This window comes from Hibiscus syriacus, unplaced genomic scaffold (genome assembly GCF_006381635.1).
Source record: "Hibiscus syriacus cultivar Baekdansim isolate YM2019G1 unplaced genomic scaffold, ASM638163v2 tig00110239_pilon, whole genome shotgun sequence".
NCBI lineage: Eukaryota > Viridiplantae > Streptophyta > Magnoliopsida > Malvales > Malvaceae > Hibiscus > Hibiscus syriacus.
In genome coordinates this window covers 2460361-2468106 of record NW_024062641.1, presented here as the reverse complement: position 1 = coordinate 2468106, position 7746 = coordinate 2460361, and the positions used below count along the sequence as shown (strand labels likewise).

At 32.3% G+C, this 7746-nt stretch overlaps 1 pseudogene; it reads right to left on the bottom strand.

Moving 5' to 3' along the window:
• Window positions 1-3859: 3859 nt before the first annotated feature.
• LOC120114670 lies at window positions 3860-7497 on the bottom strand (annotated as a pseudogene).
• Window positions 7498-7746: the final 249 nt, after the last annotated feature.

Sequence of the window (7746 nt, the reverse complement as noted above, 5' to 3'; positions counted from 1 at the left end):
AACGAGAAGGACCAGCGTCATATGAAAGCGGACATAACTCTTCAATATAGATGAGTAGTATCGTCTTTAACACCAAATTATATCCATATTGACCCGACTTCCTCGACGAGAAGGAACATCGTCATCTTCAGCAAACAATTTACCTGAAAGCAGCCAGAACTCTTCAACATGGATGAGTTGTGTCGTCTCCAACAAATAAAATATCCCTAAATTGACTAGATTTCCTCAACAAGAAGGAATAGTGTCATCATCAAAAGTGGCCATATCTCTTTAATATGGATGAACAATGTTATCATTAACATCAAGTTTTAAAGCGAAAGAGAATATGACAAAAACTCGTTGTCTTGTTATCTTTTCCCTATTCTTGTTAACACAAGAATGGGCAAAGAGGGGCAACTATAGACACCTATTTTTGTACATCCTTAATTAATTATTATACTTAATATTTTATTTATTATTATTATTATTATTATCATTTTATTAACAATCTTTATTTACATTTTTGTAGGCCTAAATTGGCCCAAATTAAAAGGCCCAACATATATTAGAAGACCCAACAACCAAGCCCTCCCGATTTCACCCCAAGAGTAGAGCCCAATAGCAGACCAAACTAAAGCCCAGTTGTAGGACCCAAGAGGATCCAACCCGACCCAATGGCATCGTCGCTGCCTATTGTTGATGCCACTGTCGACTGCTCCTACCGCCACCGATTATTTCTGACACTACCAGTGACATGAAATCAACATCCACAGTAAAAAAGAAGCCAAAACAATCAAAGACCCCGATAAAAAATAATAAGAAAATCCAAAACAAATCATAGATTGTCAATCACTAAAAATAGGATAATCATATCCTATTTTCTCGGTAGTAGCACAAATCTTCACCAAAACCAACACATGCAGGATAAAAAAGGGAGATCAGAGAATGAGATTCGAACCAAGAGGAAAAAAAAAGGAGAGTTCGAACATTCAATAACAAAAAAATACGAACCAAAAAAGGGAAAAATAAAGAATATACAAGAAAAAAAAAGAGATAAACATCTTACTTTAGCTCAAAGCACACCGGAAATCCAAAAGTCACTGGTTTTCCAAGTGTTTGAAAGGTATAAAACCTAGATCTAGGACTTTATGGGAGGTTTTAGGCTAAAAGGGGATAAGAATCAAGCTGAGGAGGACGTGAGGAGCATTTTGGAGGGGGTTTGTTTCCTCCAACCATTGTGAGTGGTCGTGAAATGCCGCCTGTGAACGGCGGCCCCCCTCTCGACGAGATGGAGTTGAGAGAGTTTGGGGAACTCTCTCTCTCCCTTTTCTGAAACAAAAAGGAGAAATAAGGAGAGGATGAGAAAAAAGCCTTAAAATCAAGCTTAAATACCTAGAGTAAAACGACATAGTTTCACTACCTCACCTGTTTTTTAAATTTTTACGGGAAAAATAGCCATTTGGGTCCCTGGTTCTTTGTAATCTCATAGCCATCGAATGATATTTTATGATATTCTATTTCAGGCCTTTGTTTTTCAATATTTGTATTTAAGTCACTAGTTCATATATTATACTATGTTCGATTATTTTCGAATTTGGCCCTATGATTTATGATTTTGTTGTTTTGGTCACTATTTAGTACGAATGCATTTAGAAATAATTATTATTTGCTCTTTCATGTTTCTGGTTTAGTTTATTTTATTCTTTAATATTATTTATGGATTATTTTCGTTTCCAGTACCTTTATTGTTTAATATGTTTAATTATGGCTTTGGTTTACTTGTAATTGTTGTTCGGTTCTTCAAGTTTCTATCAGTACCATTCTGATCCCTTAAATCACCAAATATGCTTATTTTTATTGTTTGTATTTTGATCTGTAATGTTTTCTTCTTTTTATTCTAGTCCTTTCTATATATACATATTTTGCATATCATGTGTTTATATGTATTGTATTAAATAAATATTATTAGCCCTATGTGTTGTAGATGTTTTATTCTATATATTTCAAATCGTATTTGTTTCCATTGTATTTCTTTATTTGTTGATATGTCACTCGAATATTTTCAAGAGCTTTATTTGTAATCCGATATGACGTTCAAACATAATATGAACTTGAAAACACGAGCCTTTTTTATGTATTTACTAAAATAGTGGTATTTTTATTTTTATAATATTTTTTTTAATATTTATTCTCATTATGTTTTATTTAATTTTAGTATTAATGATGTACGCTATCAAAAAATGAGTAATAATTTATTTTATCCAAAATTTCAATATTAATTTAATATTTTAAATAATTCAAATATAGAATATTCTTTTACATATAAGAAATATATGAGATAGTCTTCCCGATGGTGAATTGCAAATCTCGAGATTTCTTATCAAGTCGAAGAATTTTCTTTAAATAATTAATTCTGAATAAATTAACTAATATTCAATAAATGGATCATAATTTAATTTTCTATTTGAATTTTAATTTCCACCATTACGACAGTGTGTAAGCGACTAAGTACCAATTTTGGGCGTTGTGGGGGTGCTTATCCTTCCCCACGCGTAACTAACTCCCAGACATGTTAAGTCGAGTTTTTGGTAAACGCAGATCGATTTTTGTCTTAAAAATGATTTTTCCTTAAAATTGTTTTAAAATACGATTTAAGGTATTCAACCTACCTAGCTCAAAGGTCGATGACGACTCTAATTCAAAATTTTCAAAATCATCAATTTTCAAATAAAGTCATAATTGCTTTTTTAAATATAATTGCTTTGAAAAAAATAGTTATGACATAAAGTTAGGTGTCACGTCAGATAAAACTAACGAAAGGTAACGTCGGAGATACTGAAATCAAACTAAAAGTTCGGTGATTGTTTTTCAAGTTTTAAAAGTTGGGTGACCAAAATGCGAGCGCCTTAAAAGTTCTGGGACTATTTATGTATTTTACCCTAAAAATTATGTAAAAATAATAGCATGTGTATTAGGGATGTATACCGCTGTATGATATTTGGTATAAAGTAATCATAAATTATAAGTTCTCTAGAAATGCCTATTTAATTGTAATAAAATTTTTAGATGCTTTTATAATTACAAGCCCAATACATGATACATCATTTGCTTTGTTTCCAACTCCCAACAGTTCATGTTTGTAAGATGACACACCAACTCGTTTTTCCTAAGTCTGATTTTCGAATTTTAAGTTCCAGTAGATTTTATTTTTGAAACCTGAATTTGATTTGAAATAAAAACTATACCATTTAAGTTCATATACTAAAGTTTAAGCTTGTTTGACGTTTCTCTTGTCTAAGCGTCCGATAATAAGAAGGGTTGAATTGTTAATTCACAATGCAACTTCTAGCGCACATGTCAAGAAGAAACTGAACTAGCCTTATCTGAGTTTTAAAACCGAATTACAGGGCTACTAATGACCAAATGCTGAAAACAGTAGCTGCAATATGAACCATTTGGTTCTGAAAATTGATAAACTGATAATAATCTCTAACCAATTCAATGCTTCGTAGAGTTTATCTGTCAACCGCTGAAGCCTGAAGGTCTAAGATCCTCAGATCAGAGCCATCCATAATGGCACGTAAAGCCTACAATGAACAACCTTCCTAGCTATCTAGAAATCAAGAAAATAACTTCATTTCTAGAACAACTTTGAACTCCCAAAACTCCACCAATGGATATCTCAGTACCTACTAAATTCCAAAACTAAGCATTTACATTTTACCCAATTCAAAGTTTATCCCACTCATGCCCTACCCAAACAAAAAAGTAAAGGGCATAGGTGGGTCAGTGGAAATTGAATGTCTATCCTGTTGATCACATTAGCTTGAACAGGGAAGCCTCTAATTTAACAAGCTGAGACTAGGCTCCTCAGAGACCCTTGACAAAAGCATATTCAGTGAGTGATAAATTTCTATGATGAAACAGACAGGCTCCTCCTCACCTCATGCCAGTAACAGCGGGAACTCAATCTTTTCGATATCTTATCTAAAACCCCTTCTTCCAAGAAGAATCGTTCTCAGATAGTGATCTAAAACCTAGACCCTATCAATAAGTGGCGTTTCAGGAAAGGCTTTGACAAGGAGCTTCTCCGGCTTGAACTGGGTTCCAACTTTGGTGCTTTTCCTTGTTTGGTGTTTTCTATGTGCTCAACATTATCACAGCCACCATCAACAGAACTATCTATAACTCTATTCTTGAACAACTTAAGATATTTTGCCTTCAACTCTGCTTCAGCTCTTAATGCTTTTCTGCACATCTTTGAGACATGTTTTTCTCCAGCCATACATATTGGACAGGCTGGGTCATATCTGTCAGCCTCTGGTGTCATTGTCTCCAAGCATTCAGCATGATAAACATGTCCACAGACAAGCACAGAAACCACTGAAATCTCATTGCTACTCCTTGCGGATCTCTCGGCTAAAAGCTTTGAGCAAGCACCACAAGTTCGCATATCTTTGGGTGGAGAATATGAGAATCTGCTGCTACATCCATTTATCTTGCCATAACCAGAACCTAAGTGTTCACTGTCAAAAGACCACCTTTCTCTTCCAGAAGAGACCACAAGCTCTGAAAAAGTGCGCATGGACCAGCCATCAGAAGAGCCACCATGAGACCCAGCTGTAAAGTCATTGCTACATCTGGAGAGTACAAAAGATAACCTTGCTTCAGACATTGAATAATTATTTGGTGACTTCAATCCCAAGATTCGACTATCAGACACCTGCCTCAATAGCTGTTGCCTAGGTGAACAGCGAGCCCATCGTGATTGGGTTAAATTTGGAAGAAGCAAATGAGCATGTCTAGACAAAGTATCTGATATTGGTGGTGAGAAAGATGAAGGTACACAAAATGAAAGTTCTGGTGTAGATGAATCAATGATATCGGGCAATTCTGCCAAATTCTTCACCTGAAATGCAACCAGAAAGGTATTTTAGCCATCATCAGAATAGGCTAGTGTATCACCAAAAGTCATAGGAAATACACACAATCATAAAATGCTATTCAAGTAAAGTCAATATCAGCTAAATCAAACTTACATCAACTGAAAAATTGCTTGATCTTGATATGTCTGCCCCAACAACATAAAACAATATCAAACATAACAAAAACAAATTACAAAATAGAGGGAACAAACCGGACTATTTTTAGGCTCGGGGAGAAAATTAAAAAAATAGACCCCTAATATAAAAAATTAAGAAATACCTAATATAAATATTTTATTATATTTTTTAAAATTAAAAAATAGTAATTCATTACAATATAAAAGATGTCATTTAAGAATATAAATATTTATAAAAAAATATTACATTCGAATATTTTAATGCAAAACCATTGATGATAGTGTCAACATCAATGCTTTCCAACATATTTTTCTCAATAATAACATAGCATTTGAAAGTGAAAGAACGATCTTTTCTAGAATTTGAAAATATATAAAATTAAAAGAAAGAATTTGAAAACATGATCTACCTAGAATTTTAAGAACAATCTTCAATATTATTCAAGCACCTTAATTGATAACAAACAATTGTGACTTTACGTGTGATACAAATATGATAAATTAATAAAATGAGAATAATAATTTTCAGATGAATCGTGAAACATGAAAGATAAAAAAAACATACTAATTATACTTAAATTTTTCCCTCTCATTAAGTTTTGAAAAAAATAATGTTAATAGTTTTTTTCATTAATATAAAAAATCGGGAAAGAAATTTAGTGAATTGATAGTGGGAATTTGGAAAAACCAAAATTAAAGAGTTCAATTGATTTTTTTTTTAATTTTGAGAAAGAAATATTAAATTAGAATTTTATGGAAGAATATTTTATTAACGTTAATAATTGGCACCTTAATAAATTCATGGGCCCCATTATTTTATTGAATAAATTATGTATTTAGTACTTAAATTATCAGTTTTAATATGTTTTAGTACCTAAACTTTTAATTTTTTTCAAAATCACATTTAAAGTTTAGTTTTTGTTTCATTTTAGTACCCGCCGTTAAAAATTTTAGTTTTTTATTTCATTTTAGTATCCATTCAAAATTTAACATTAATTTTAAATTTTTTTAAAAAAATTTAAGTACTAAAACAAACAAAAACTGATAGTTATGTACTAAACGCGTTAAGTTTTTAACGATGGATACTAAAATGAAATGAAAACTAAATGTTAGATATGATTTGGAAAAAAATTAAAAATTTAGATACTAAAACGGATTAAAACTGATAGTATATGTACTAAATGCATAGATTACTCTATTTTGTTTTACAATCTTTTAATTTATTATCAGAAAAAATATTAAACTAAAAAAAATATTTTGTGGGCCCTGGACAGGTGCCCGGGAACAGACTGCCAGCAACATTACTCATAACAGTATTGGGAGAAAAATGATTGACGTAGACAATAACATAATGAAATACAACTTGAATATACATATTACATATTACATCCGGGTCAGTAATTTCTCGGTCCGTGTCTCGATCCGGATGTTTCGGGTACCTGTATGTCGGGTACCCGAATACTCGGTTTTTTAAATGTTCTAAAAAATAATTATTTAATTTAATATATAATATTATTTTATATACAAAAAATCTCATATATTGAAATGTTCCAAAATAATAGTTGTTTACTTTACTTTAATATATAATAGTTGTTTACTTTAATTTTAGGGACTCTTTTTATATATAAAATAATATTATATTATTATATATACACGGATACCTGTTGTTACTTTAAAATATTCTAAAAAATAGCTGTTTATTTTAATTTAATATATAATATTATTAATAATTAAATATATAATAATAGTAAATCGTAAATCCAAATTTCAATTGAAAATACAAATTAAATAATATTTTAATATCCTACCTTTCTAATATTAAAAGCCTTTTGGACATCATCATTGTTAGCCCAATAAGTACAAATGTAGTATGCATAACTTTCAAAGTCTGCGGGCATGAATATTTCATGAAACAACGGTGCAGAAAAGCCTGAAAAACAACAAGCTAACCGGGTACTCAGGTAACCAGGTATCCGAAAAAATTAATTTTTGTGACCCGGGCCCAACTCGGAAAGTATCGAGCCGGGTACCCGACCCGGTCGGGTAATTAAAAATTACCCGGTTTATTTTGATCCGGGTCGATGGGTCGGGTCAACTAGATTTGGTAATTTTGCACACCCCTAGTTGGTAGCCAACACTATATGGGATTAGAATACCATTAAAGTTACATAAATTACATGATCTCCAAATGAAACAATTGACATAAAACAAAAATTCTAGAAAAAATTTCCTAAACCCCCGTGCATAATCAAAATGGTGATACAAAAAGCTACCCCTTTAGGCTATTTCAATTGGCAAGTGATTTTACCCTAAGGAGGGGTCGTCATATTCCCACCCATTTCTTCATGGACTGGTTATTTTTGAGAAGTGGGAGTTCCGAAGGTCTCAATCTCAAGTGGACCTCCTTGATCAGAAAGATTACCTCTATCAGATCCTAATGTCCCTTTTATCTCCATGCTAACATTTCTGCCAGTTCCATTAAACACCTGATAAGAAGGCTCGTCAATTTCACCAGCTACAAGCCTTCGATTATCTTGGCAGAAGCTCTATGATGGCGAACACCACATTTCTACGCAAAGTCCCACGTCCTATGTTTGGAACGGTTGTGTCTAGGGATGTAAAATCGGATCGTTCATGTTTCAGTCGGATCCTGTCATGTCGGGTAAAATCGGATACAAGTCAAGTCATGTAAATTTGATGCTTCG